This window comes from Cynocephalus volans, chromosome 8, assembly GCF_027409185.1.
Source record: "Cynocephalus volans isolate mCynVol1 chromosome 8, mCynVol1.pri, whole genome shotgun sequence".
NCBI classification, from domain to species: domain Eukaryota; kingdom Metazoa; phylum Chordata; class Mammalia; order Dermoptera; family Cynocephalidae; genus Cynocephalus; species Cynocephalus volans.
Window position 1 is genome coordinate 85,601,924 of NC_084467.1, and position 27,897 is coordinate 85,629,820.

At 34.7% G+C, this 27,897-nt stretch overlaps 1 protein-coding gene across 1 annotated transcript in view; it reads right to left on the reverse strand.

The window, feature by feature from the left end:
• DPYD (dihydropyrimidine dehydrogenase) overlaps nt 1–27,897 on the reverse strand; it is an 855,274-nt gene that overhangs the window by 319,414 nt on the left and 507,963 nt on the right. The window lies entirely within an intron of this gene.

A 27,897-nucleotide genomic window follows, 5' to 3' on the forward strand; every position in this document is an offset into this window, starting at 1 on the left:
ATTGCATTATAAAAAACTGATAAAAAAATCAATGGAATGAATTCATTACTTTGAAATTTTAGGTAATAAATATATGTACATCTGGCACATATAATTAATTTTTTTAAATGTAGGTGAAAATCAACAGGACAAGTACATGTTACCAAAATATTTCAACTCAAGAAAGACAAATGCAAAATATTTGGCAGAGGTCTCCCCTTACAACAATATAATGCAATAGATTATTAAGCTGTTCTCTTTAATAAACTGATGATTTGCCTATTTAGAACCTTTTGGTAAAACATAATTAGTCAAATGAAGATATTTCAGTGTAACATAAGAATTCTACAAAAGTAACAATTATCAAAGCAGATGGTAGAATTATGACATTATCCTGTTAATTAAATATTAGCCAGGAGTATTTTTTTACTAAAACTCTAAAGAAATGAAGGGGAAAAAAGAGAATTAGAGATTTCTACTCTCCTTTCATGACTACAGCTTTTTGAAAACTTTAGTGTCCTTTAATAACCCAACTCTTTGTTACTCCACATAAAAACTTAGAAGGGATATTTTATAGAAAAACATGCCTATGATGAGTAAAGATTCATATATGGTTGGGATCCTACACTTACAGTTAAACTTCAATGGAAAAAAAAGTATATTTTTTTGCAAAATGACTTCATCCAATCACACTATGGCTTCCTCTAAATCCCCCAACTCTGGTCAATTCTCCTTGCATAGCATTGTAAAAAAGTTCTCATGTGAACCTTGACAGTATTCTTTTAGTTATTCTCTTTTTCATAAGTTTCACTTCTTGTTTGATTTTAACTGCACAGTTTCATACATATTATATACGTTGACTTTCATTTACTGAAAAATAAGTCTGCAACTTCTTAATTCTTCACAACTATAATCAAAGAACCTAGCAAAGCACACAGAAAAAAAATTGTAACATTTGTTAGCGTTCTTGAATATTTGGGGGTGAGGAAGTTACACACAAATGTGTTTGTTATATTTTCTATAATTTCCATAATTTTTCATTTTTTACAAGATTAAAATAAAAGCATTAATTGAAATCTGTGCTTATTAAATGTAGGTTAGAAATGGAAGGCTATAGAACCAGGAAACAGCTGAGAGTTGGAGAGAAGCGAAAGGAGTTAGGAGGCAGGAGGTCACAGAAGTGTCAATAAGTATGTGGGGCGGGAGACAGGAAAAGTATGAGCTTTTGTTCAGATAACAGGATCTCGCCTTTCAGGACTGTAGAGGTTGCATAATTCTTTGGGAAAACAAGATAAGGAGCTGTCTATGGAGGAAAGATAGTGACAGGATGGCAAAAGTAACCGGAGGATAAAAAGTTAAGTTGTGATAACAAAGATCATAAGCGTTGATATTTAAAGTTGCCTGGGTAATGGCAAATGAAGATTACAAGTAATATGCCAAAGCACACCTTTGGAGGTGAGGAGGAAGAAGAGAAAGACATGCAGAGCAAGGACCCACGGGACTGTGGGATAGAAAGTATGGCTTAGTCTCATGGAATATGGCTTGGTGATGTAGAATGTCGGACTCAACACCTAGGAGTGCCCGTGGGAAGCAAGAAGAGTGTTGGATGCAACTACCGGCTTAAAAACAGAGGAGTGCATGAGTGGTGGGGTGGGGTGGAGGGTAGGCAGGGAGAATGGAAAAAAGTGACCTCTAAGAGAGTTTTGAGGAATGCTCCTCTTTTTCAGAGGAAATAGGTATTCTAGTGAAGGCAAAGAGTTAGATGCAAGGGTCTAAGAAAATACTGAGGTTATCAGGAGACGACAAGAGGCTATGGGTTTCAGAGGGCAGAGTAAGAAGGTAGGTGCTCTAGGAAAAAGCAAAGTTAAGTGCTCTTTCGTGATAACTGGTTACAGGGGATTAACTGTCAGCAGTGATGCGGAACTCCTACTAGAAAATGAGAGGAGCTAAATCAGTAGATGTCTGATTAACCATCTAGGCCAAACTAGAATTTTGTTTCATATGATGATCCTACAAATTGCTATGGCATGAGAGATTTAAGATTTAGAGTTGGTAGAAGGACTCCGTTATTTATGTGGCATATAGTAAGTTAACTTGTTTTGAACCTGCACTATTTCTTTGTTAATCCTCAAATGTGTCCGTTGAGAAAATTCCTATCAAAAACTACTGACTTGCAATATTTTGACCCCAAAAAAGAGGCATATAGCCAAGGATTTATATTTTTTGTTTGTGTATTTTTGGAGTTAATTATGTATTTGTTGGTATATCCATCAAAAGGTAAAGTTTCTGATATTGGAAGTCTTGATGATCGGACAAAAAGAACCTTCTTGATTTTTTTTTCCCCTGATTATTATCTCAAGAAGTAACATAAACCTACTCCTATTTCTGCTGGACCAAATGACTGACATTTTTGTGTACCCAAAGATCTATATCTTCATCACATAGGACAATAATACAGAACTCCTGTTTGTCTATTCTAGGAAATTACTAAAAAAAACCATAACCCCAATCCTTCACTGTACACTAGGTACCAAAATAATTTCACAGCTGATTTAAAACTCTTACCCTCATCTTCATGCCCCAAGTGCAATGTGACCTGTCTAGCCAGGAAACTAACAGAGCATTCTCTCCCTTCCTCTTTCTGCCTTGTGTTCCCTAGCTCCCAGCAGTGGTCTGTTCCCATAGTTAACCTCACAGAACAAGATAAAGCTTTCTTGCCCAATGAAGCAAGAAAAAAAAAAACTCTCCCTGAAAGTGTATCTCCATCTCAAAATATTTTTTCCACAAATAGATATTAATCCTGCCCCTTTGCCTACTCAGCCAACAGTCAAAGAACCTCAGAATATAAAAATTCTTAGTAATTTTCGATGTTGCTCCCATCAAACCATTTCATTACATATGACTAAAATGAAGTAGGGAATAGAAAATAGTATGTATTCACCTCTGGAATGATCTCATATATTTTCTGTGCATGAGATCCCACTGGCTTCTCTTATGTGCAATTCAAAGATGCCAAAAAAAAAATGGCTAAGTATTTACAGTTCGGTTAAAATGTAAAAGCTCTTTCTTCTACTATTCAATACACACTGTAACAATACAACAAAAGTTATATGTTACAAAAGTGATTTCTGAGCCTCGGTGAGTGATCCATTTAATCAAATTATTGTCAGAAGTGTAGTATCTTTTTTTTTTTTTTTTTTTGTCCTTTTTTGTGACCGCGCTCAGCCAGTGAGCGAACCGGCCATCCCTTTATACATCCGAACCCGCGGCGGAAGCGCTGCTGGGCTCCCAGCGCCGCACTCTCCCGAGTGAGCCACAAGGTTGGCCCAGAAGTGTAGTATCTTTAAGACAGGGATAACCTTGCCCAACCTCTTTGTTTATAGATGAGATGGTGACTTGCCCAAGTTCAGATAGTTGGCAACAGAGCTGTGAAAGATTCTAGTTCTCCCAGATTCTGATACAGTATTTAATCATTTATTTTGTTACACTCCATGATTTCTCCCCTTATCTAATCTCCCCCTCTCCAAATTAAAGCCTCCCTAATCTATCAACCAGCTGCTTAAATCTATTTTTGGAAAGAAAAGCAGTTCTTCAATTTCTGAACATGAAAAATTAAAAAATTTAAACTTATTAGTCAACAGATACTTATTTGAGTGATTATAATATGCCAGGCACTGTAGAACAAGAACATGGAAGTAGTGGTGGTAGGAAGGCAGGTTTTGTTCACAAGGAAGCTTCAGAGTTTCAGCTCATTATTTAGAAGTAATAAAAGGATAGAGTGCTAGTAGGAAGCAAAGACTAAGAAATCCAATCAATCAGCCAACAAACAACAACAACAAAATCTACCTGAGGCTTTTCAAAAAACTAATAACATCTCTTACAGAAACAAATGATTCATATAATTTGAAAATGAAAGTGTTGCTCAAAATCCAGCAAAGTCCTTAATTTTATTTATTTTATTTTTTTGAGTGTGTGTAGATGTTTTTATGTTAGTGTGTATAGATGTTTTTATGTTTCTTCATGTGAGTACCAGTAAGGAAGATTTCTTTTAGAAATACGTATATGGTTATGATTAAACTGCAGTATTAATTTCGGTGAGAAAATGGCTTTTTTTTTGTTAATAGATTATTGGGTAGATACAGTATTAACATTTTTAAAGAATCTAGAAAATGTTATAAGGATGCAAACGAAATAAAAATATCAGCTCAGAAAAATTTTAGAGCTTAAGGAGCAACATAGTGAGTATGTTTAAAATCGGACATTAGACACAAATTTGGATTTTGGGAGTATTACAAATTACAATACAAATTACTATGTAATGTTCTTAACCATACAGAGAAAATATCATACATTTTTCTCAAACTATTAACCAGTGTAACATGATAAACATTTTGGTAGATTTGAGTTAATGAAGAATTATTTTTTTACTCAATAGGACATTACAACTGTACTAATTACATGATTGTAAAGATTGTAATGCATTATAGCTTGTTTTATTTTTCATAATTTTATTTTATATTTTATGTGATCAACTAGTATGCTTCTTAAATTAACTAATTAATTTATTTTTATAGTAATATACCATGTAGTTTTACTTAAAAATATACAAAATCATGCAATGTATTGTTTTGTATGTATAAGTACATGATACAATGTCTTCTTTTTTGTTTTTTTTAAATTATTGGAAAGGTGCACACCAACTCCAGCACACTGGGTTCGTTTGGGAAGGGTGAGAAGGAAATGAAAACAGAAAGCAGGCACAAAGAGCCTTAATCAATAGAAGGAATATATCTATGATAGTGGTCTGCAATTTTTTTTATTACTTTTTCTTTTTCTTCTTTCTTTTTTTTTTTTTTTTTTGAGGAGATATGATTAGGTAGATGTTAACATTTATCAGTGTTGTATATGGAAAACTTTGGAGTTCAATTCCTGGCTTTGGCACTTTCCAGTGCTTTCATCTTGGGTGAGTTACTTTTCGTTTTTTAGGATTAGTTTCCACATTTGTAAAATAAGGACACTAATACCTCCTGTCTAAATTTGTGCTGAGGATTGGTGATAAAGCATGTCTATTACTCAGCATAGCAACTGGCACAATGATGGTTAGTTATTACTAATGAATTTAGTCATCATTAATTATGATATTCTAATAGACATTGGCAACATGCGATTCCAAAGGATGAGCATGCGAAATTTAATATTATCCTCTTGATGTGTTTTACTTTGTGGGGGAGAAGGGAAAGTTGCAATAATCAAAACCATATATTTAGGAAAAGAGGGATGGTGTGCTTAATGTAGACAAACTGAACACAAGTTTGTATAACCTGTGGACCGAAATCTCTAACCTTTAGTTTTTCCCTTAGTAAAAAACAGACTGAGCCAGATGATGCCCAATAATTAATAATTCAAATATTCTCTGGCATCCAACGACTCTCTGCTAACAGTTCAGACATGTTTGTTGAGAATGCTAAATAATAGCAACTCCAATTTTTGTACTACGATCAGCTTTCCCTCTAAGATTAGAAGGCTGCTCCAGTGATGAGTGAGGCTAACTCTTACTACAAATCAGAAAACCACAGTAGATGTACAGAAATTCTTTAGAACTATAAGAATGGAATATACCTTTGGAGAATTCTACTGTGTGATTTGACATATTCTATGTAATCAGTCACTGAAAGACTCAACAGATTTGGTCAACTGTTTCTCAGACTTAGCACAGATTAGGACACGTGTATTTTAAATAAGAATAATAATTTTGAAATAGTATTTCTACAGCTGACTTAAAAAAAAACTTTTATGGCATGTGTCCTTTATTTATATGACTTATTTTTATAGATTATTAAAATGTTTAAGAATGTCCCCTTCCACATAAAATTTAATAACATGTTACGATGTGTGTGAAAGAGGAGGCATGGGGCTTGGCCCTAGGAACATGGAGAGATCACTGTCTGGTAGGAAACAGTGGCTGATATACACATAATTACAGGGTAGAGTGATGCATGCATTGACAGAAGTATGATTATCCTTCCCACAATATCTGGCCTCTCTTATCAAAGCTCTAAATTACACCTATATCCCTTTTTGTATCTGTTAAAATTGCCTATATGTAGCTCAATCCTTTTGAGAATTTAGGAAAAGGTGGAGCCTGGGGGTTAGAGAGAAAAAAGAAAGAAAGGTAACAAATAGAAGAACAGGCTTAGGATTCTTTGCCAGACAGTCTTGGAAAAGACAATATAAAAGAGGGCCTTAGAATTAACCCATAGGACAATTCATTATTTTTTTCCCAAGAAATATTTATTAAGCTCCTCCCATACACCAGCTACTGTTCTAGGAGGTCAAGATTCAGGGATAACTGAGAAAAAAGAGAAAAAAGATCCTTACCCTTATGAAACTTATACTCTAGAGAAGAAATAAGTTTCATGAGAAAAGAGACCTTGTCTGTCTAATTCAATGCTATGTTCTAAAATAGTGTCTGGCAGTTAGTACATATGCAATAAATATTGGCAGAATAAAATAAAAAATAAAGGAATAATTCATTCAGTCATGAGTACTATTGAGGTGCTAAAACCTAGCAATAGGATTGACAGTGACCAGGGTTAGGGATAGGGGCCTGTTTTCAAAATGATGGTCAAGGAAAGCCACTGGGAGATGGTACCATGTGAATTGATCCCCTCTGCCCCAATCTCTCCCTTATCTCTTTATAAGATTCAATTTATAAGACTCCAACATGTACGTTAGAACCTCAGATCTTAGATACGGTAGCATTTTTCTCTCTGTGGTTTTTCAGTTTCAGTAATTTTCATTTCTCTGGCTTCAACTTCACTGATTCTTTTCTCTGTTATGCCCAGTCTCCCTTAAACCTAGCCAATGAATTCTTCATTCTCATATAGTATTCTACTTTTTTTTTTTTTATTTCTATTTGGTTCTTTTCAATATTTCACTACCCTCTGATAAAATTTCACATTTTTTTCATAAATGTTTTTCCACCTTTTCGACTAGATCTTTTTTTCACATTTATCATGGGTATTTTAAGTCTCTACATGATTATTCCAGTTTTATCCCTAGATCTGCTTCTTCTGAGCACCATGAAGAAAACTCTCTTGAACCCGAGGTCACATTTTTTTCTCGTGTCTTATAATTTTGTATTGTGCACTAGATAGATCATATAAGAGAACAATAGAGAATTTCAGAAGTAATAATTATACCCCAGAAAGGATATACCACTGCTACCATCAGGCTGCTAATTTAGGAGACTGAGTCGATCAAATCTGTAGTTAAGCCCAGTCTGGGCTCTGTGTGGCTTAGTTAGATTCAGTTCTCCACTGGCTTTAAATGCTTTTAGGGTTGGATCAGAATTTTTCCTTAAGCAGGACTTGGGGCTTGAGCTCCAGAAGGACTCCAGAATCTCTTCATTATTATCAGTCCAGCAACCAACTTTATTTACAAACCAAGGGATATTTCTTGCTGCTTTTATAGCCTACCTGTTTTGGGGGTTGCTGGGGAGTTCTCTTTGCTTTCTAGTCCCACCCTGGCTTTTTGTGCTTCAGGATGTCTTTCTGCTGATCTTTCCTTACACTAGCCTTCCAAAAAGTCACTGCAGTACAAGTGAAGGCCTAGATGCATTGGATGGATTTCTCTCAGGGCTCAGCAGCCGTCAGCAGGCTTTTTAACTGGAGAAGGGAGGATCTCTCTCAGCTCAGCTACATTGGCTCCACATTTGGTGGGCAACTCGGTGAAGTCCCATGGGTGAGAGTTGGTTGATGACTGCAGAGATGGTCCTTGCCTGGGCTTGTAGGGGTCTCATGCATCAAAGCACTCAAACACATCCTTTAAAAGCCCTTTAAATTTTAACTGGTTTCTCTATGGTGACTTCCTTTTCTTTTCATGCCTCCAGGGGGCAAAGCAGTTGTGATTTGCTTCTTTCCTTGTCACTTTCTAGAATTTAGTTCATTTGAGTTTACTTGTATGCACAGATCTCTGATAGGTTTTTTAAAAACTTTATTTTGCAGCTTATCAGATTTGTTCTGGTTGTTAAGGTAGGTTGTTCTGGCTCTCTACATCCTGACTAGAAGCAGACGTCCTGCCTGAATTTCAAAGTCATTATCCAACCATATGATACCACTCTTGGTAGTTTGAGTTTGAATTGGGAAGGCCTTGGAAAGTTGTAGGCCAGAAATTGGCAACAACTCTGAGTCATAAAATATGTCATAAAACCATAGAGCTGAATAGTATGCATGAAAACATATGAAATATAAAGTATCTGAGGTATACAGTCTGGGTATCAATAATAATTATTGTTATAGGGTGTTACATGTCATTGCTCATGTTGATCTACACTGTTTCCAGTAAATCATTTAAAAACTTATTGTATACACAGCTTCTCCAGCCTATAATTGTGTTCATTTCCTTTATTATGACATCTCCCCTCCCCTTACCTTGTAACCCAAAAGACATAACTAAATTTACTATTTAAACTAAATCAGGCACAAAACAGTCACTGATCATTTTAATACTGGGGGTTTTAAAGGACACATTATGAAAAAAATTAAAATGCAAAGTGCAGCACAAAATTAAATTAAATTATTTATTATGGAACGATTAGTCAATCTAGTTACTTCCCTAAATTTTGCATGAAGAAAACAATACGGAAAATTTCCTTTTGGATGATCAGTATATAGATCAGAAACTCCCCAAAGAAGTTGTATTAATAAAGTTAACACATTCCTTATTAATGTTGTAGGCATTTTAATAGCATACAAAGTGAAGTACCTACCTCAAAAAATGACTTTAATGATAAGTTATATCTTTGCTTTATGTACACCATGGATAATTAGTTCAGGAAAAAAATCTCAAGGGGAGAAAAAATAGTCAGCTGTGAAATTCTCAAATACTCTCCTTCGATTGGGTACAAATGCTATTTGGGCTAATACTAGGGATGCATAAATTCTTTCTATCCTATTTACAATCCAGTCTTGAATAGTTAGGAGCTCATTTTCCAGTTTGTGAATTATCTAGGTCTTTGATTCTTTCTTCTTTTCCCTCTGGCTGATTGCCTTTCCCATTTCTCTGCTTATTAGCACCTCCACCAGAAGGGGAAGAAATCCAGGTGAAAAGAAAAAGTGAACAGTACATACACGGACAATCCTAAATACTCTGATGCTTAGCTTTAAAAAATAATCATTTTTCTATTGTGAGTGTGTATACGTGCATGCTTTTTTTCTTTACTTTCTCTATCTCTCTGTCTCTGTCTCTCTCTCTCTCTTTTTTTTTTTTTTTTTGAGGCAGTACAGCTTCTTAGCAGCAGACTTGAGCTGTGTGGTCAGATGTTCTGCTATCAGTTGGAAATTCTGTCACTTACAATCTGAGAAATATCCTTGGGAAATTACGTAAATCCATCCCAGATATTGGATTTTTATCATGAAATTGGATGATATTCATAATTCCTTACAAGGTTTTTGTGAGATCAACTCAGAGAAATACAAATGTGTATACTATAAACAGCTATACCAAATTAAGAAACTGTTATGTTTTGAATTTGTACAACCCCTGTGTCAATTCTTGTTTCATATATGTCCCTTAAGAATCAGGGCTTGCTTTGGGAAAATGCTCATTGTCAAAATGTATCTGTTTTTTCGTTTTCTTCCTTTCTCCTTTTCCTTAAATCTTCATTTTTTCCCCTAACATGGTTATGAAATGCATTCTGGTAGACAAGTTGAAATAGACCAGTACATATATGGTTGTATCTTTACTGATGAATTTCATTCACTGATTCTTCCCTATCTGCTATTAAAATGGATAACTACCAGTTGCCTGAATTAGTGTATATTCCTACCAAAATGGCCTTAATTCTAATGTGTCTAGTATTTATATAACTTTCGTTCTTAAAATGAAGACATATCCCACAGAATACAATTTGTACTAAATTAGAGGGATCATTATACATATATTTAACTGTTCTATCAAAGTATACTTCATCTTGATATTTTAAGAACGTTTGGTTTGCTGGTGATTAAACTAGTAGTCCAATGTCTCCCATGACCATTGTCCTTTTAGATGGTTTACAATTAACTGGATCACATTTGTGGGTCACAGTTTTAAATTTTGCTTAAACTGAATCAATTACCTAACCATAAATAATGGTTTAAATAGGAAAACAGTCATTAAAACACAGTATACAACCCTTTAAAGCAGTAATGTGTTAAGTATTTATTTTTTTAAAAAAACTATCTTAAAGAATAAAGAGAATTCTTTCAAGTAAATGTCTTAGAAGATTTAGAGGGAAAAATGTGAAATTAGTTATATGTGAAAAATAAATCTCTGAAGAGTATTCCTTCTAGTACACCACGTAAAAGAATAAAGTACCTCTTGGCACAAAAAGGAAGCTTGGGGGCAAGGAGATGGTTGTTGTTATCAACAAGGCAAAAAAGAAAAAAAAAAGTAGTTTGTAGCAAAGTTAACACAAGACATAAAATTATACGATCTTATGTTGTTATTTAACAACCTTTATGCTGCCTACATTTAAATTTCTCATAAAAGTGATGCTTTTTTCTAACATTGCTTTAAAATTAACAAATTAAATAGTTCCTTTCAGTTTTTTTAAAAAAGATACATTTTAGGGATTTGAGGAGAAAAGTAGGAAAATAATTGTTACAGGTTTGATTTCATCCTTTCTCCTTGTTTCCCCAACCCTTTAAGAGAAGAAAGTATTAAAGTCGAGTTATCAACACTGAGTAATACAAAATATCACCGAATAGATATTAAGGGAGCCCACTGAACAAACCTCTTCATCTCTTTGAGTATGAACTTTATTTTCATTTTTCGACGTGGGCTGGGTGTGTAGCAAACACATGTAATTTATAAATTGTTTCCATCGCCTCTCTCACGAGCTAGTTTGTACCAAGAAAGTGTCTAAATTCAATGGATCCATCATCACCTTCAGGGTCTCTACACAAGTTTCAGTGTGTTAGATGTTGTACTTCCCAATCAGAGAGACAATATTCTTACCCCAAAGGCAGCCTGACAAATTAAAAAGTGGAGGGGAATTGAGAAAGAGTATATTAGAGTCAGTTAATGCCTGTATAATGAGTATTTTTAAAGGTCTGATGGATTTTCTCAAGATTTTTCTTTTACCGAATGACATGAACCACCAACATTTTAATCTCCCACAAGGCTGAAGCTTAAACCTCCTACTAACAGTTCTTTTATTTCTTAATACTGTATAAGGTCATGTTAAGCTCCCCCATGGCTCAGTAACAAAGTGAGGATGGTCAAAATGCTAGACAATTTTGTGGAGGGTGATGATTGACTGGTGGGTAGGGGAGTGGGGTAGGAAATGTAGAGCTGGGTAATGGAGTTTTTGCCATTCAACCCAACTTGGCCATTTGTATGTTTTCCTTTGAAAATGTCTATTAAGCTCCTTTGCCCATTTCTTAATTGGGTCATATATTTTTTTTACTGTATAATTGCTTGAATTCTATGTGTATTCTGGATATTAGTCCTTTGTTGGATGCACACTTAGCAAGAATTTTCTCCCACTCTGTAGGCTGTCTTTTCACTCTATTGATTGTTTCCTTTGCTGTGCAGAAGCTTTTTAGTTTGATATAGTCCCATTTGTTTATTTTTTCTTTTGCTGCTTGTGCTTTTGGGCTCATGTTCATAAAGCCTGTGCCTATGCCTAATTGCTGAAGGGTTTCACCTATATTTTCCCTTAGTAATTTTACAGTTTCAGGTTTTATACCTAGGTCTTTAATCCATTTTGAGTTGATTTCAGTGTATGGTGAGAGGTGCATATCTAGCTTCATTTTTCTGCACATGGATATCCAGTTTTCCCAGCACCACTTGTTGAAGAGGCAGTCTTTTCCCCAATGTAGGTTTTTGCTGCCTTTGTCTAATATCAGATGGCTATAAGCCTGAGGAGTGAATTCTGGGTTCTCTATTCTACTCCACTGTTCAGAATATCTATTTTTGTACCAGCATCATGCTGTTTTGGTTACAACAGCTTTGTAGCATAATTTGAAGTCGGGCAGAGTTATGCCACCAGCTTTATTTATTTATTTATTTTGCTCATGATTGCTTTGGCTATTCTGGGTCTTTTGTTTTACCATATGAAAGGTAAGATTGTTTTTTCCATTTCTGTGAAGAATGTCATTGGTACTTTGATGGAGATTGCATTGAATCTGTAGATCGCTTTGGGTAATATGGACATTTTCACAATGTGAATTCTTCCAATCCAAGAACATGGAATATCTTTCCATCTTTTTGTGTCTTCTTTAATTTCTTTCAGAAGTGGTTTTTAATTCTCACTTTAGAGGTCTTTTACCTCCTTGGTTAAATTGATCCCTAGGTATCGTATTTTTTGGGTGACAGTTGTAAATGGGCTTACTTTATTTCTCTTTCTGCTAATTCATTATTTGAGTATATAAATGCTACTGATTTGGGGGCATTTATTTTGTATCCTGCAACATTACTGAAGTTATTAACCAGCTCTAGGAGATTTTTGATAGAGTCTTTAGGTTTTTCTATATATAGTATCATGTCATCTGCAAATAGGGAAAGTTTGACTTCATCTTTTCCAATCTGGACTCCCTTTATTTCTTTCTCTTGCCTGATTGCTCTAGCTAGTACCTCCAGTACTATGTTGAATAGAAGTGGTGAGAGTGGACATCCTTGTCTTGTTCCTATCCTTAAGGGGAAGGCCTTCAATTTTTCCACATTGAGAATAATACTGTCAGTGGGCTTGTCATAAATGGCTTTTATTGTGTTAAGATATTTTCCTTCTATACCTAATTTGTTGAGGGTATTTATCATGAAGGAATGTTGAATATTGTCAAATGCTTTTTTAGCATCTATTGAGATAATCATATGCACTTTTTCCTTGAGCTTGTTGATGTGATGTATCACATTTATTGACTTTTGTATGTTGAACCATCCTTGCATCCCTGGGATGAATCCCACTTGATCATAGTGTATAATTTTTTTAATGTGTTGCTGCATTCTAATTGCTAATATTTTGTTGAGGATTTTAGCATCTAGGTTCATCAACAATATTGGCCTGTAATTTTCTTTTTTTGTTGTCTCTTTATCTGGTTTTGGTATCAGAGTTATATTGGCCTCATAGAATGAGTTTGGGAGAGTAGCATCTGTTTCAATTGTTTGGAATAGTTTCACGAGAATTGGTATTAACTCCTCTTTAAAAGTTTGATAGAATTCAGCTGTAAAGCCATCGGACCTGGACTTTTTTTTGTCGGAAGACTGCTAATTACCACTTCAATGTCCTTGCTTGTTATTGGTTTGTTCAGGTTTTCTATCTGTTCTTGGTTCAGTTTTGGTAATTTGTATGTGTCTAGAAACTTATCCATATCTTCCAGATTTTCAAATTTGTTGTCATACAGTTGTTTATAATAGTCTCTAATAATTCTTTGTATTTCTGTGGTATCAGCTGTAATGTCTCCCTTTTCATTTCTGATTTTTGTTATTTGGATCTTCTCTCTTCTTTTTTTTTGTTAATCTAGATAATGGTGTGTCTATTTTGTTTATCTTCTCAAAAAACCAACTTTTAGTTTCGTTGATCTTTTCTATTGTATTCTGGGTCTCTATTTCATTTAGTTCTGCTCTGATCTTAATTATTTCTTTCCATCTACTGTCTTTAGGTTTGGATTGTTGTTGTTTTTCAAGTTCTTTGAGGTGTAGCATTAGGTCATTTATTTGGAGTTTTTCCATTTTTTTGATATAAGCATTTACTGCAATAAATTTGACTCTTAGTACTGCTTTTGCAGTATCCCACAAATTTTGGTATGATGTACCTTTATTTTCATTAGTTTCTAGAAATTTTTGATTTCCTGTTTGATTTCTTCTTGGACCCATAGGTCATTCAGGAGCCTATTATTTAGTTTCCATGTGTTTGTATAGCTTCCAGAATTTTGCTTATTGTTTATCTCCAGTTTTAGTCCAATGTGGTCTGAAAAGATTGTTGGAATGATTTCAATTTTTTAAAATTTGCTGTGACTAGATTTGTGACCACATATGTGGTCTATCGTGGAGAATGTTCCATGAGCTGATGAGAAGAAAGTGTGTTCTTTATCTGTTGGGTGAAATGTTCTGTACATATCTGCCATGTCCAGTTGGCCTAGGGTGTGGATTAAATCCTGTGTCTTTTTGCTGACTTTTTGCCTGGAAGTCCTGTCCCATATTGAGAGAGGGGTGTTCAGATCACCCACTATTAATGTATTAGGTCCTATCTCCTTCTTTAGGTCTAAGAGTGCTTGCTTGATATATCTGGGTGCTCCGGTATTGGGTGCATACATGTTTATGATTGTTATGTCTTCTAGCTGCATAGTTCCCTTTATCATTATATAATGGCCTTCTTTGTTTTTTTTAATGTTTTTGGTTTAAAGTCTATTTTGTCCTGTATAAGAATAGCTACTCCTGCTCGTTTTTGTTTTCCACTTGCATGGTGTATCTTTTTCCATTCCTTCACTTTTAGTCTATGACTGTCTTTACTCATAGTAAAGGTGAGGTGGGTCTCTTGAAGACAGCATATACCTGGGTATAGTTTTTTAATCCAGTCAGTTAGTCTGTGTCTTTTGGATGGGGAGTTTAGTCCATTCACATTTAGTGTAGTTATTGAGAAGTGTTGTTTAATTCCTGTCATTTAATTGCTACTTGTTTAGGTGGTTTAAGTATCTTTTGATCATTATTTCCCCTTTTATTTCTCTTCTTCAATGTGAGTTGGGAATTTAAGGTGGAACGATTTAGCTTCCTCTTTCTTGCTGGTATTTTTGTTTAAACTGTGGATTTTGCTCTTTCTTGTGTATTTGTCATGATGGTCCCCATTATTCACATTCCAGATGAATGACTCCCTGGAGAATTTCTTGCAGAGCTGGTCATGTGAAGGTGAACTCCCACAACTTTTGTTTGTCTGGGAAATACACTATTTCTCCCTTGTTTCTGAAGGAGAGCCTTGCTGGGTAAGGAATTCTTGGCTGGCAGTTTTTTTCTTTTAGTATTTTGAATAAATCATTCCACTTTCACCTGGTCTGCAGGGTTTTGTTTGAGAAGTCTGCTGTCAGTTTGATGGGGGTTCCCCTATAAGTGACCTGATGCTTTTCTCTTGCTGCTGTAGAATTCTCTCTTTGTCTTTGAGCTTTGCAAATTTAACTATAATATGTCTTGGAGAGGATCTTTTTGGGTTAAATCTGTTTGGGGACCTTTGAGCTTCCTGGTTCTGAAGTTCTGTATCTCACCCTACCCTTGGGAAGTTTTCTGTTACTATTTCCTCGAGTAGGTTTTCAATGACTTTTCCTTTCTCCTGCCCTTCAGGAATACCCACAATTTAGATGTTAGAGGGCTTGAGGTTGTCTCCTATCTCTCTTAGGTTTTCTTCATTATTTTAAATTCTCTTTTCCTTTTTTTTTTTTTTTTTGTCTGCCTGGGTTATTTCAAGAAGACCATCTTCAAGCTCTGAAATTCTTTCTTCTGCTTGCTCTACCCTGCTGCTTTCTTGTTTTGTTGTGTTCTCTAATGTTCTCTAATAGAGTCTTCCTTTATTTCTTCAAGTTTTCTTAAGATCATTGCACAAAATTTTTTTTCAGACATTTCAAGGATTCCCTGTTCCATGGAGTCTGACTTTGGGGCATTACTGTATCCTTTCAGCAGTGTCATTTCTTCTTGATTGTTTGTGCTTCTAGTGTTTTTTCACTGATGCTCGGTCATTTGATAGGGGTTTGCTTCTGCTATTACACTGAGATTGACTGTGGAGTGGCCCTGGTTGCTACTGTGGGGGGGTGAATTGTCTTTGCTTGACAGTAGGTGTGGTGATGGTTATGTTAGACCACTTTGGTTCCCGTTTGTGACTCTGTGGTCATAGAATGGGCCCCTAGGGCCATGTAGTTCTGCTGGGCCAAACTCAATGGGTCAGATCCATAGGCTGGTGCTACCCCCTTGGTCTGAGGCAGGGTGAGGTGTCTCCATGATGCTGCGCAGTTCCACTGGCTGGTACGGACAGGCTCACCTGCACAGTGCCAGTTTGGGGTGCACAGGCAAGGCTGGACCCCCACCTGGGTCCAAGGCAGTGGGGTGAGGGGGCCATGTGGAGCCACCTAGTTCTGCTGGCCGGGGCTGGTGTTGCCGCTGGCTGCTTCCAGTAGGCTCCCCTATGCAGTGCCTGTTCAGGGTGCAGAGGTGGAGTCTGGAGCCCCCCCCCCCCACGCCTGGTTCCAAGGCTGCAGGGTGAGGGGGCCACATGGAGCCACCTAGTTCCGCTGGCTGGTGTTGCTGCTGGCTGCTTCCGGCGGGCTCCCCTGCATGGTCCTATGAATATTCTTGTAAAATCTTTGCATTAATATATGTCTTGTTTTCTCTTGTGTAAACACCTAAAAGTGGAATATCTAGATCTTATAGTAGGTGTATGTTTAATTTTTTAAGTAACTGCCAAACTATTTTCAAAAGTGATTTTAGCACCAGCAATGTATAAGAGTTTCTGTAGCTCCATATCCTTGCCAATATTTGATATAGTCAGTATTTTAAACTTAGACATTCTAATAAGTATATAGTGGTATATCACTGTGGTTTTAATTTGTATTTCTCTAATGACTAATGATACTGAGTACATTTTCATGTGCTTACTATCCAAAATCTCCCTTGGTGAAGTATCTGTTTAAATTTTTTCAAAACCAGGGGAGTTGTTTGCTTATTACTGGGTTTCAAAGTACCTTATATATTCTGGATATAAGTCTTTTACCAGATATATGCTTTTCAAATATTTTCTCTCAGTCTGTAGCTTACATTTTCATTTTTCTTATCAATGAGCTTGAAGAACAAAAGTTTTTAATTTTGGATGAAATCACATTTATCATCTTTTTTTTCTTTCAAGGATGGTGGTTTGGGTTGTCTAAGAAATATTTGCCTAACCTAAGGTGACAAGAACTTTCTCCTATGTTTTCTTCATGAAGTTTTATAGTCTTAGGTTTTTCATTTAGGTCAATGAATATTTTCAGTTAATTTTTATATGTCATGTAAGAAATGAATCTAGGTTTAATTTTTTGTTGCATATGAACTTCCAATTTTTCCAGCATCATTTGTTGAAAAGACTGCACGTTGTCCACTAAATTGCCTTTTTGCACCATAGTAAAAAATCAGTTTTCATACACCTAATTTGTAGGTCATTTGCAGGACTCTTTGTTCTGCTCCATTAATCTGTTTGTCTATCTTTATGCCAACAGCACACTGTCCTGATCACTGCAATTTTAAAATAAGTTGGAAAATCATAAAATTTTAAACTTTTAACTTGGTTCTATATGAGCTATTTTTTAAGTCCTTTGCACTTCTATATGAATTTTAGAATCATCTTGTCAAACTCTACAAAAAAAAGTCTGATAATATTTTGATTGAGATTGCATTTTATCCATAGATAAACATAGGGAGACCTGGCATCTTAATAGTTACTCCTCTGATCTATGAACACAATATTATCCTTCCCTTTATTTAGGTAGTCTTTAATTTCTCTCAGCAATTTTTTAGTTTTCTGTGTTCTTGTCTTTCATGACTTTTGTCAGATTTATCCCTTAGCACTTCATGTTTATTTCAATGTCCAATTAAAAATACAAAGATTTTTATAAGTTGATCTTATTTCCCCCAACCTTGCTATACTCATTTAATAATTATTTAAAGTAGTACTTTGGCAGGGCCAAGTGTAGAATGAGGCAAGTTAAGCATTTACCCTGGGTACAGAAATTAAGGGAGTGAGAAAAATCTCAGTCATAATGGTAAACAGTATTTAAATATGATATTTAAAAAAATAAATTTTGAAAACTACAGCCTGTATGCTACCTGCTTGTTTCTGTAAATCAAGTGTTTTTTTGTTTGCTTGTTTGTTTGTTTTGGTACATTCCATTGGATTTTCTACATAGACAATTAAGCCATCTAAGAATAAAGACAGTTTTGCTTCTTTTGCAATCTGGATGTCTTTTATTTCTTTTTCTTGTCTTATTGGACAGAACAGAACCTCTAGCACAACATGGAATAGAAATTGGTGAAAGCAGATCTTGTTTCATTTAGAGAAATATATAAAGGATGATTAATTAGTGGTAGGTTTTTTTGTAGATGCCTTTCATCAGGCATTTCCATTTTGTTTTTAGTTTGCTGAGAGTTTTTCTTTTTAAATTAGAAATAGATTTTGGATTCCTGCAAACGTTTTTCTGTTAGGTTTATCGAGATGATCATATAATTTGCATGACTGTGATTATGATTATTATGGCTTAGTTTGTAATTTATGTGAATGAATTACATTACTTCCAAATGTCAAACCTACCTGAAATACTTAGAATGAACCTCATTTCGTCATGATGCATTATCTTTTTGTATATGTTATTGGATTCAATTTGTGAAAATTTGTTTAGAATTTTTGCATTCATGTTCATGAGGTCCACAGTTTTCCTTTCTTGTATTGCTTTTTCTAGTTGTGGTATCAAGGTGCTGGCTCCATAGAATTAGTGAGAAGTATTCCCTATGGTTTACTTTTTTGGAAGAGCATGTATAGAATCATTATTTTTTCTTACATAGTTTGTAGAATCCACTCATGAAGCCATCTGGGCCTAAAGTTTTCTTCATGAAAATGCTTTGAACTAGAAATTAAATTTCTTTGATGTAATCTATTGCTTCTTGATTGAGCTTTGATAGTTTGCATTCTTTAAGGCATTTGTCCATTCATTTAGATAAATTCATTTACATAAAATTGCTCATAATATTGTTTTAGTTACTTTTAATATCTGTAGAATGTGCAGAGATATTTCCTCTCTGATTCTATCTATTGGTTATTTGTATTTTTTTTTCTCTTTTTTTCCTGATCAGTCTGGTTAAAGTTTTATCAATTTGATTGATCTTCTTAAAGCTATGACTTCATTGATTTTTCTATTATTTTTCTGTTTTTTACTTCACTGATTTTGCCCTCTGATCTTTATTATATCGTTTATTTTATTTACTTTGGAGTTCATTTTTTTTTTCCAGTTTTTAAAGGTAGAAGCTGAAGTCATTAATTTGAGATCTTTCTTGATTTCTGGTGCATGCATTTGGTGCTATAAATTTCCCCATGACTAATGCTTCTATGGCATACCACAAATTCTGACATGCTGTATTTTAATTTTCAATCAATTCAAAATACTTTCTAGTTTCTCTTATGATTTCTTTTTTTTTTGATCCAAGGATTATTTAAAAGTATATTTCTTATTTTTAAATATTTAGAGATTTTCCAAATAATTTCCTGTTATTATTAATTTAATTCTGTTGTGATCAGAGTACATGATGTGAACTATTTTTAAATTATTGAGACTTCTTTTATGATCAAGAGTATGGATTATCTTACTAAATGTGCTGTATGTATTTCAAAAGACTGTGTATTCTCTTGCCATTGGCATGCTCTATAAATGTCAATTAGATAAGCTAATAGATAGCATTTTGCAAATCTTTGCTAGCATCATTTTACTGTTTAATTAATTATTTACAGAAAGGAATAGAAATCTCCAACTATAATTATGGGTTTTTCCATTGCTCCTAACTATTCTATCAGTTTTTGTTCCATGTACCTTGAAGCTCTGTTATTAAGTGCATAAACATTTAGGACTACAATCCTAATGACCCTTTCATCATTATAAAATGACCTTTTCTGTCCCTGGTAATAAGCTTTGCTTTGATATCTACTTTGCTATTAACATAGTGAGATTTTATTTGATTAGAGTTAGCAGAGAATATCTTTTTTGATTGCTTCAATTTTCTCCTATTTGTACCTTTATATTTAAAGTTGTTTCCTGTAGGCAGCACACAGTTGAGCACTGCTTTTTTTTATTCATTCTGAAAATCTCTACCTTTTAATTGGGGTGTTTAGGCCATTTTTATTTTTAATGAGATTATTGAATGGTAAGGTTTAACTCTATTACCTTACTTTATGGTTTCTATTTGTCTCATTTCTTCTGTATTCCATTTTCCCCCTTTTTCAGCCTTCTTTAGGATTGAGTGCTTTTTATGATTCCATTTTATATCTATTGTTGGCTTTTTAGCTGTAACTCCTAGTTGTATTATTTTAGTGGTTGTTTTAGAGTTTACAGTATCTCTAAAATACTCTTTAAGATACTCTTAGAGCAACTTTAAAGTAATCTTAATGCATCTTTTTTGACTGTTGCTTTTTTATTTGTTTTATTTTTTCTTAATGCATCTTTAAGTTATCATCAGTTATCATCTTTAAGTTACATTACCTGTAAGTAATATAAAACTACACATAAGGTAGGTGCTAGAAGGTTACAGTAGTATACTTCCAATTCTTCCCTCACAACTTTTGTACTATTATTGAAATACATTTTACCTTTACATACATTATAACCCCACACCATCTTATATTTTTGTTTAAACAAAAATTGTCTTCTAAAGTGAGTTAAATAATAAGAAAAAATCAGTTGTCTTTTTTTCTTCCAGCACTTTAAATATGTTGCTCCACTGTGTTCTAGCTTGCATTGTTTATGACAACAAATCATGGTAGTAACCCTTATATTTGTGCTTTTGCATGGGACATGTCTTTTTTCTCTGGCATCTTTTAAGATTTTCTCTTTGTCACTGGTTTTATTAATTTGATTATGCTGTAAAACCTTATTGTAGCTTCTTTCATGTTTCTTGTACTTGGAATATATTATATTTCCTTTTCTGTTTGTTTGTTTTTTGTGGGGGAGGGTGGGTTATAGTTTTAATCAGAACAGGGAAATTTGTGTCATTATTTATTCAAATATTTTTTCTATACCTCCCAACCAACATTGGGAACTCCAATTACACAGGTATTATTCTTGTAGTTGTCCCCAGCTCACTGACAGTATGTTTATTTCTCTCTCTCTCTCTGTTTCATTTGGGTAGTTTTTGTTGCTTTGTCTTCAAATTCACTAATCATTTCTTCTGCAATTCCTAAAACGCTGTTTATAACTCCAAGTGCATTTTTCATCTCACTCATTGTAGTTTGCATTTGAAGTTTGATCGGGTCTTTTATCTATCTTCCATGCCTTAGCTTTTTGAACATATGAAATATAATTATAATAACAGTTCTACCATCTTGTCAGTTCTGTGATGGTTTTAATTGATTGATTTTTCTTCAATTATGGGTTATATTTCCCTACTTTTTTATATATCAGGTACTTTTTGATGGGGTTCCAAATATTGTGAATTTTACCCTGACTGGTATTAGATACTTTTGTATTTTAATAAATCTTCTTGAACTTTGTTCTGGGTTGCAGTTAAGTTACTTGGAAATATTTTGATCCTTTAAGGTCTTGCTTTTAAAGTTTTCTGGACATGACCAAAGCAGTGCTCAGCCTAGGGCTAATTATTCCCCAATACGTAGAATTAAGACTCTTATTTGTACTCTACACAGTGCTTGTGACCATGGGGTTTTTCAGTCTGCCTGGCAGGAACAGTCACTATTCTCAGATCTATGTAAGAACAAAGTACTAGTCCCTCTAATCCATTCAGACAGCTCCTTCTTCAGTCACTTGTAGTTACTGATCTGTACTCCACTGCATACTCAAAAGGGACCCTCTGCAGCTCTTTGGAGTTCTCTCTGTATGCAACTCTCTGCTTTCTGGTACTCTACCTTGTGAATTCTAGCCACACTGTCTCTCTGCGGGCTAAGCTCTGTCTCCTCAACTTGGCCTGCATACTCTCTTTGGGTGACAGCAGAGCTCATCTCCTTTTTTTTTCTGTCTCTCAGTGACCACTGTCCATTACTGCCTGATGTTCAAAGTCTAAAAAACTTGTTTCACATATTTTGTAAGTTTCTTTCTGTTGTTGTTTCAGTTGGGAGGGTAAATCCAGTCTCTGTTACCCCATCTAAACTGCAGCTAAAGGTTTTTTTTAAGCAACTAGGAATATCCTCTCTCAAGAAAATACTTGGCTACACTGAGACATAAACCAATCAGAAAACTTACATTATGTATTCTTTTTTTTTTTCTTTTTTGTGACCGGTAAGGGGACTGCACCCTGGGCTTGGGGTTGCCCGCACCACGCTCAGCCAGTGAGCGCCCTGGCCATCCCTATATAGGATCCGAACCCACGGCCGGAGCGCTGCTGCGCTCCCAGTGCCGCACCCTCCCGAGTGAGCCACGGGGTCGGCCCCATATTATGTATTCTAATTGAGTTTTGCTTCCTTGTTTTGTGGAATTAAACACATTTTAATTTTCTTTCTCTGCTTCTATGCTGATACCAAGAAAATAATTGTCACTACTTAATGATTATTTTAATGGGAAGCTATGAAATCAAATGAATGAATGATACTAAAACAGGGACAAATAATGAATAAAACATGAGACAAGGAGTCAGAAGACCTTAAGCTATATGAAATATAATAAACTCAAATTCAAAAGAATCACTAAAAAGCCTGTTTAGTGAGTTACTCTTTAATTTTTTAATTTAAAACCAGTTCTAAAATGTCTTTTATGTAAACCATCAATTCACAAAGGATTTGAAAATCAATTGCGTAATGCACTTCAAGAGCTATACACATGCTGTTACCTTTGACTTGCCAAATCTTCCTTTCAGAACACATCAAAAAATATTTTAAAACAGGAATAAAAGCCAAATGCATAAAGGTATTCTATACAATATAATTTATAGTAGTGAACAATTGCAATGTGTCAAAATATCATGCATAATATCTTATTTGAACTTTACAGCAACCTCTGAAGGTAGGAACTCTTGTCACACAGATGAGGAGTTGAGGCCCAGAGTGCCCATAAATAGCAAGTCAGAGGAGATGCTGAGATTCAAACCTTTTCTGACTGTAAACTTTCTGCCTTTAGCTCCTAGACTATATCAACTCTAGAAAAGCAAAAACAGATCTGTTAGGATAACTGGGTATATACAGTTTTACCATCACTCACCTTTACTTTTTAAATTTCCATTACTGCAATGATTTATTTTTATTTTTTGTAAGCCAGATGGATTTTTTTAAAAAGTCAATGAAATAATGTCAGTAGATAATCTGAGTTAAGATCCGTCCCAGAATTTGGCAAAGAAAGGAGGCTTATAAGTAACTATCTATGTCCTCTAGAGTTAATGAACAATATTAGAAAATCACTACTTAAGCTCTAGTATAAAAAAAGGAACTGTTTCCTGGGGATATACTAGCCTTTCCTTCAGTAGCTACTCCAGCAGTTTCCTAATTTATTTAAAATAAATCAGCATGGGAATGTGTAGAAACGACAGAAACACGACTTGGCAAGCTCAAAAAATTCCAGAGGGAGCAAAGGAGGAATCCCTTCAGTACAGGGACTCTCTAATTTCTATTTGTGAACATCCTCTTTGGGATATGAGGATGAACTATGGTGATGTTTGTGTTTTACAAGGTTTGTGATAAGAAAACAAAAGTAACTACCTTGTGCCTGTTACTGCTGGCCTGAGAACAGATATATTATAGTTTCTTTGTTACTAAATTTTATTTTTCTGGGCCGAGCCCGTGGCGCACTCGGGAGAGTGCGGCGCTGGGAGCTCAGCGACGCTCCCGCCGGGGGTTCGGATCCTATATAGAAATGGCCGGTGCACTCACTGGCTGAGTGCTGGTCACGAAAAAGACAAAAAAAAAAAAAAAATTTATTTTTCTAAACGAGTTGAGCGAATAACAACCTCCCACCGTCCCACCCCATTTCTAAGGAGCAGAACTTATTTATAAATACTTCAAAGAAAAGGAAGCCCACTCTGGCTGAGTAGGCCTTCATGGAGATTTGTAAGAAGACTGTACAGGGTTTCTGGGGTAATGAATATCTACTAAACAAGCAGTTAGCATCGTCCTTTTCGGAGTAAACCTAAATCTGACTCAATTACTAGACCTCCCTATTTTTGAAAACAGAATTTAAAACGAGACCAGGTAACAGTTTAAACCAAGGTCCAAACTGAGTCACTGACCTTTTTTTCTACAGACAGCTACATCCTTGCAAAGCATTAAGAACTGGGCTAAAAAATGTCCTGAGTTGGGACTAAGGACAAAATAATGGTTGACTCATGTCAGAACTTCTTTCTTTGTCAAATAAAAGATTTTGTTTGCTTTTCTGAAAGAGCCCATTTGAGGAGGTGGGTAGGGAAGGATTGGGAAAACATTGTTAATTTCTCAGGTTACTCAGGGCCAAATGGAATACCTCTTCAAGGTGTAATGAGAAGATTTCCAATTCTAGTGCCTTGACTCACTAGCTGCGTGACCCAGGACATTTAATGCAATATTTCTAGAGGTCAGTTTTCTCAGCTGTAAAATGTGAAAAAATCTCTGCTTCATAGGTACATAAAGCCCTTCACACAGTGCCTGGAACATACACAATGCACTTGGTAATTAGCTCTGATATAGGAATTTTATAAATATTTAATGGATATATCAAGGGCCATGAACAATACTGGTTGTGTATACAGTAGTATCAACTGATGAGCTTTGTAAAAAATATACACACATACATACACATATACATATATACACACACACATAATACATTCATTGTATCCACACCAGAATTTCTGAAACAATTGAACTAGGATATGGCCCAATCATAAATACCCTTTTGTAAAACTTCACATGAGATTCTAGGGTGCAACCAGAATTGAGAGCTATTGGACACAGGTCCAATAACCTGAGGTCCAGAGACGCTTGATAGAAAACAGGAAATCTATAAACTAGGATGGGAAAAAAATTAGACCTTTATTTTTACTAACCTGCCACTGAAATTTAGTATTTTTCAATCACGAATGCAATAATACATAGTAGCACTATTGACATCTGTAATTTTGCACCAAGAGAAATCACAGAAAATCATAGTAGAGTTGCTGCAGAAATGTCAGGTACTTACACTCACCACTATATCAAAATTGTAGCAGTTATTAGGCCTGCCACTAGATTGTGTTATTTAGTGCCTTAATAAAGAGTAACATATATATCACGCTAAAAAAATATTTTGAGAATTTTATTTTAATATAATATGAATCCTTTGTAACCTTATAAATTTTGGTACACACAAAAAGTTAAGAACTCTGTATTTAGAGGCTACTGGTCAGTAAAACACCTTCAGGAATGCTCATGATTAACTTCTTTGGAATCATTTTTAACTTAATGTGTGCAATACTGATCTCTCAGAAATTAATTGAGAAAGGGTTGTTGCAGAAATGAGGTGTACTGTAATAAATGCATATTTACATTTTGGTTGTTCTTCCATTATGGATTTCTCTAACAAAGCCATCATTCCCTTTTCTATTGCCCAATTGACTCACTGCTGAATCCCAACCTTTTGCCTAACTCTTACGTTAGCTGCCACAAATGATAGAAAATGTCAGTCTTTGCTTGCTAATTCAGTACATTCAGATATTCTTTATTGAAAAAAAAAATTCCCAAGAGTAAAATATATGATTTATAAAGCTTTCACAGTGAAAATGAAAGGATTCACTTAAAATTGATTTTTGTAAGCCCTAATTATATAGCATACTTCATAATAAACATTGCAAAATCTCAGCTTAGGAACAAAAAACTGTTAGTTAGTAATAAATTGTTACTACAATGATCAATGTGCCAAATTTAATTCACAGATAAATAAAAGGACAGAGTGAAAGCCAAGCAGAAGTCTACTATGAGTGGAGGCTTTGGTATAACTCTGTGATAATTAAAAGATGAGCCCTTAGAATACATTTCAGGGGGTTTTGTTGCCTTTATAGTCAAGAAGTTCTTCAGCTGTCTCCTCTGATTCATGGTCAAGTGGTGCCTACCGTCTGTGGAAAGAGACACTAGCTACTAATACGAGCTGACCTATATGCGCCCCCAGTACAATTTCTTTTTCAGAAAAGTTGGCCCTTGCTTTGAAGCTGCCACAGTGAGTTGAATTATCCAATCCCTGTCATTAAAGGTGGCAGCCATGCACTCGAGAATGATGTGGGAAAACTCCAGTGAGAGTGATAATTAAACCTGGAAAATGAAGGGTCACCTTCTTTCATTCAGCTCATTGGGCAAACCTATCAGAATAATTCCAAAACAGCGGGGGATAGCCTACTCTCAGCACGGCAATATTGAGGTGCACACACATTATTTCTGTGGGTTCAAATGAAATGCCATTTTAATTGTATTTAAAATGTTATCTTTGTTATGGGGAGTAAAAATGTTAGAAATTAGTTGTAAGAATACAGAAAAAGAATAATGAGTATAATCTAAATGGGGAAAGAATTAGAAACAAGAAAAGCATGCATTGTTTTCTCAGAAGAAAAAGCACTATAAGAGAAGAAAATTATTGCCAAGGAATTTGAAAAGAACATTTAAAAGTGTCTCTTCCTTCTACTTGACTGTGGAATCACAAAGTGTTTCGTCTCAGCTTCCTTGTCCTCTTTTACTGACATTTCTTGGTGACCATTATTATAACATCTTACTCCTGCCCAAGAGAGGGCAGAAAGCATCTTGTGAGCTTAAGACAAGCTTTGGTGGTAATTATTGTCCAAGAAAAGAAATTTTTTCTGACACATTGGCTTATCTGAATATTACTGATGCAATATTTGAGAAATTATATTTCATACTATTCTTATGTTGCATTAAAAAGTAATACTGAATATTAGGGGCAACACAGACAGGTGCACTAAAGAAAACTATTATTAGACAGGAGCATTGAAGCTGAAACCAAAGTTCAAATTCAAATTCTAGCTTCAAAATATATTAGGCATGTAACCTTGTGTGTGTTACTTAATCTCTGTGTGTCTTAGTTTTCTCATCTATGAAATGGACAAAATAAAAGTACCTAACTTATAGGGTTGTGAAAGACCAAATGAATTAAAAACACGTAAAGCATTTGTAACAGTGCCTCACACACAGTAAGTGCTATACAAGTGCTCACATATTATTATTATTATTATTATTATTATTATTATTATTATTATTATATTGCATGTTCAGTACCTAGCATAGTACTTAATATTGTAGACTAAATTGAAAATATATTAATATTTCCTTTTATATTTGACCATTTTTTTGTCTTTGTCATTCACAGAAAAGCTTTCCAAAAGATGTGGGTCCTTTAAAAAACAAAGCTAGTCATAATTGTTATGTAGAGTTAACTGTACAATGTGAAAATTGAGATAATTACAACATCAAGCTCAGAATGTGCAAAATTCCTAATAAGCAGAAGCTATAGTTTTCATACAGGTCTTGATAATTCCCTTCACATCTGAAGGATTGTCTTGAGGAAGGCAAATTATATTTGCTCTGGGTGATTATATTTTGTTTTAAGAGAAGAGAGAATTTTGAAACAAAATTTTTTGAAACAAACAATTCTGAAAACAAAACAAAACAAGAAAACTAGATAGGCTAGGCAATAGTATGGTATCTGCATTCCTTTGCAGAATTTTGCTATTTATCAGTTTGTAGGTGAACATCCACAAATTTTATCATACGTAAAATTATTATTAGAATACTTAAGGTGTTCTCTTTTGTGTTTGAAGGACATATATAGAAAAACCTTTTCCACCTCATAAACACACACATTGCCCCAAACCTCAACCTCTGTTCACTACCAGCTCATTGAAAGAAAGAATGAGAGCAAAATAAATGTGCATAAGTATGTGTGTTGAGAGAGAGAGAGACAGAGAGAGAGAGAGAGAGAGAGAGAGAGAGAGAGAGAGAGAGAGGGGAGAGGGAAAATAAATGAATGAAATAAAGGATCACTCTAACAGACTATTGAAAATACTTTCTATTATATTTAAGGTGGATTTTACTGCAGTATTTGTGTACTGTTCTTTAAAAGAAAAAAAGGTCTTATAAAAGTTGACTCATTTAGTATAAGGCTTTTAAAATCATTTGGTAAATTATTTCCCATTGAGAAAATATAAATAAAGTATATAAGAAGATACTCTGCTTCTGCCTCAGGTTTATATTTAAAATGATTTATAGTC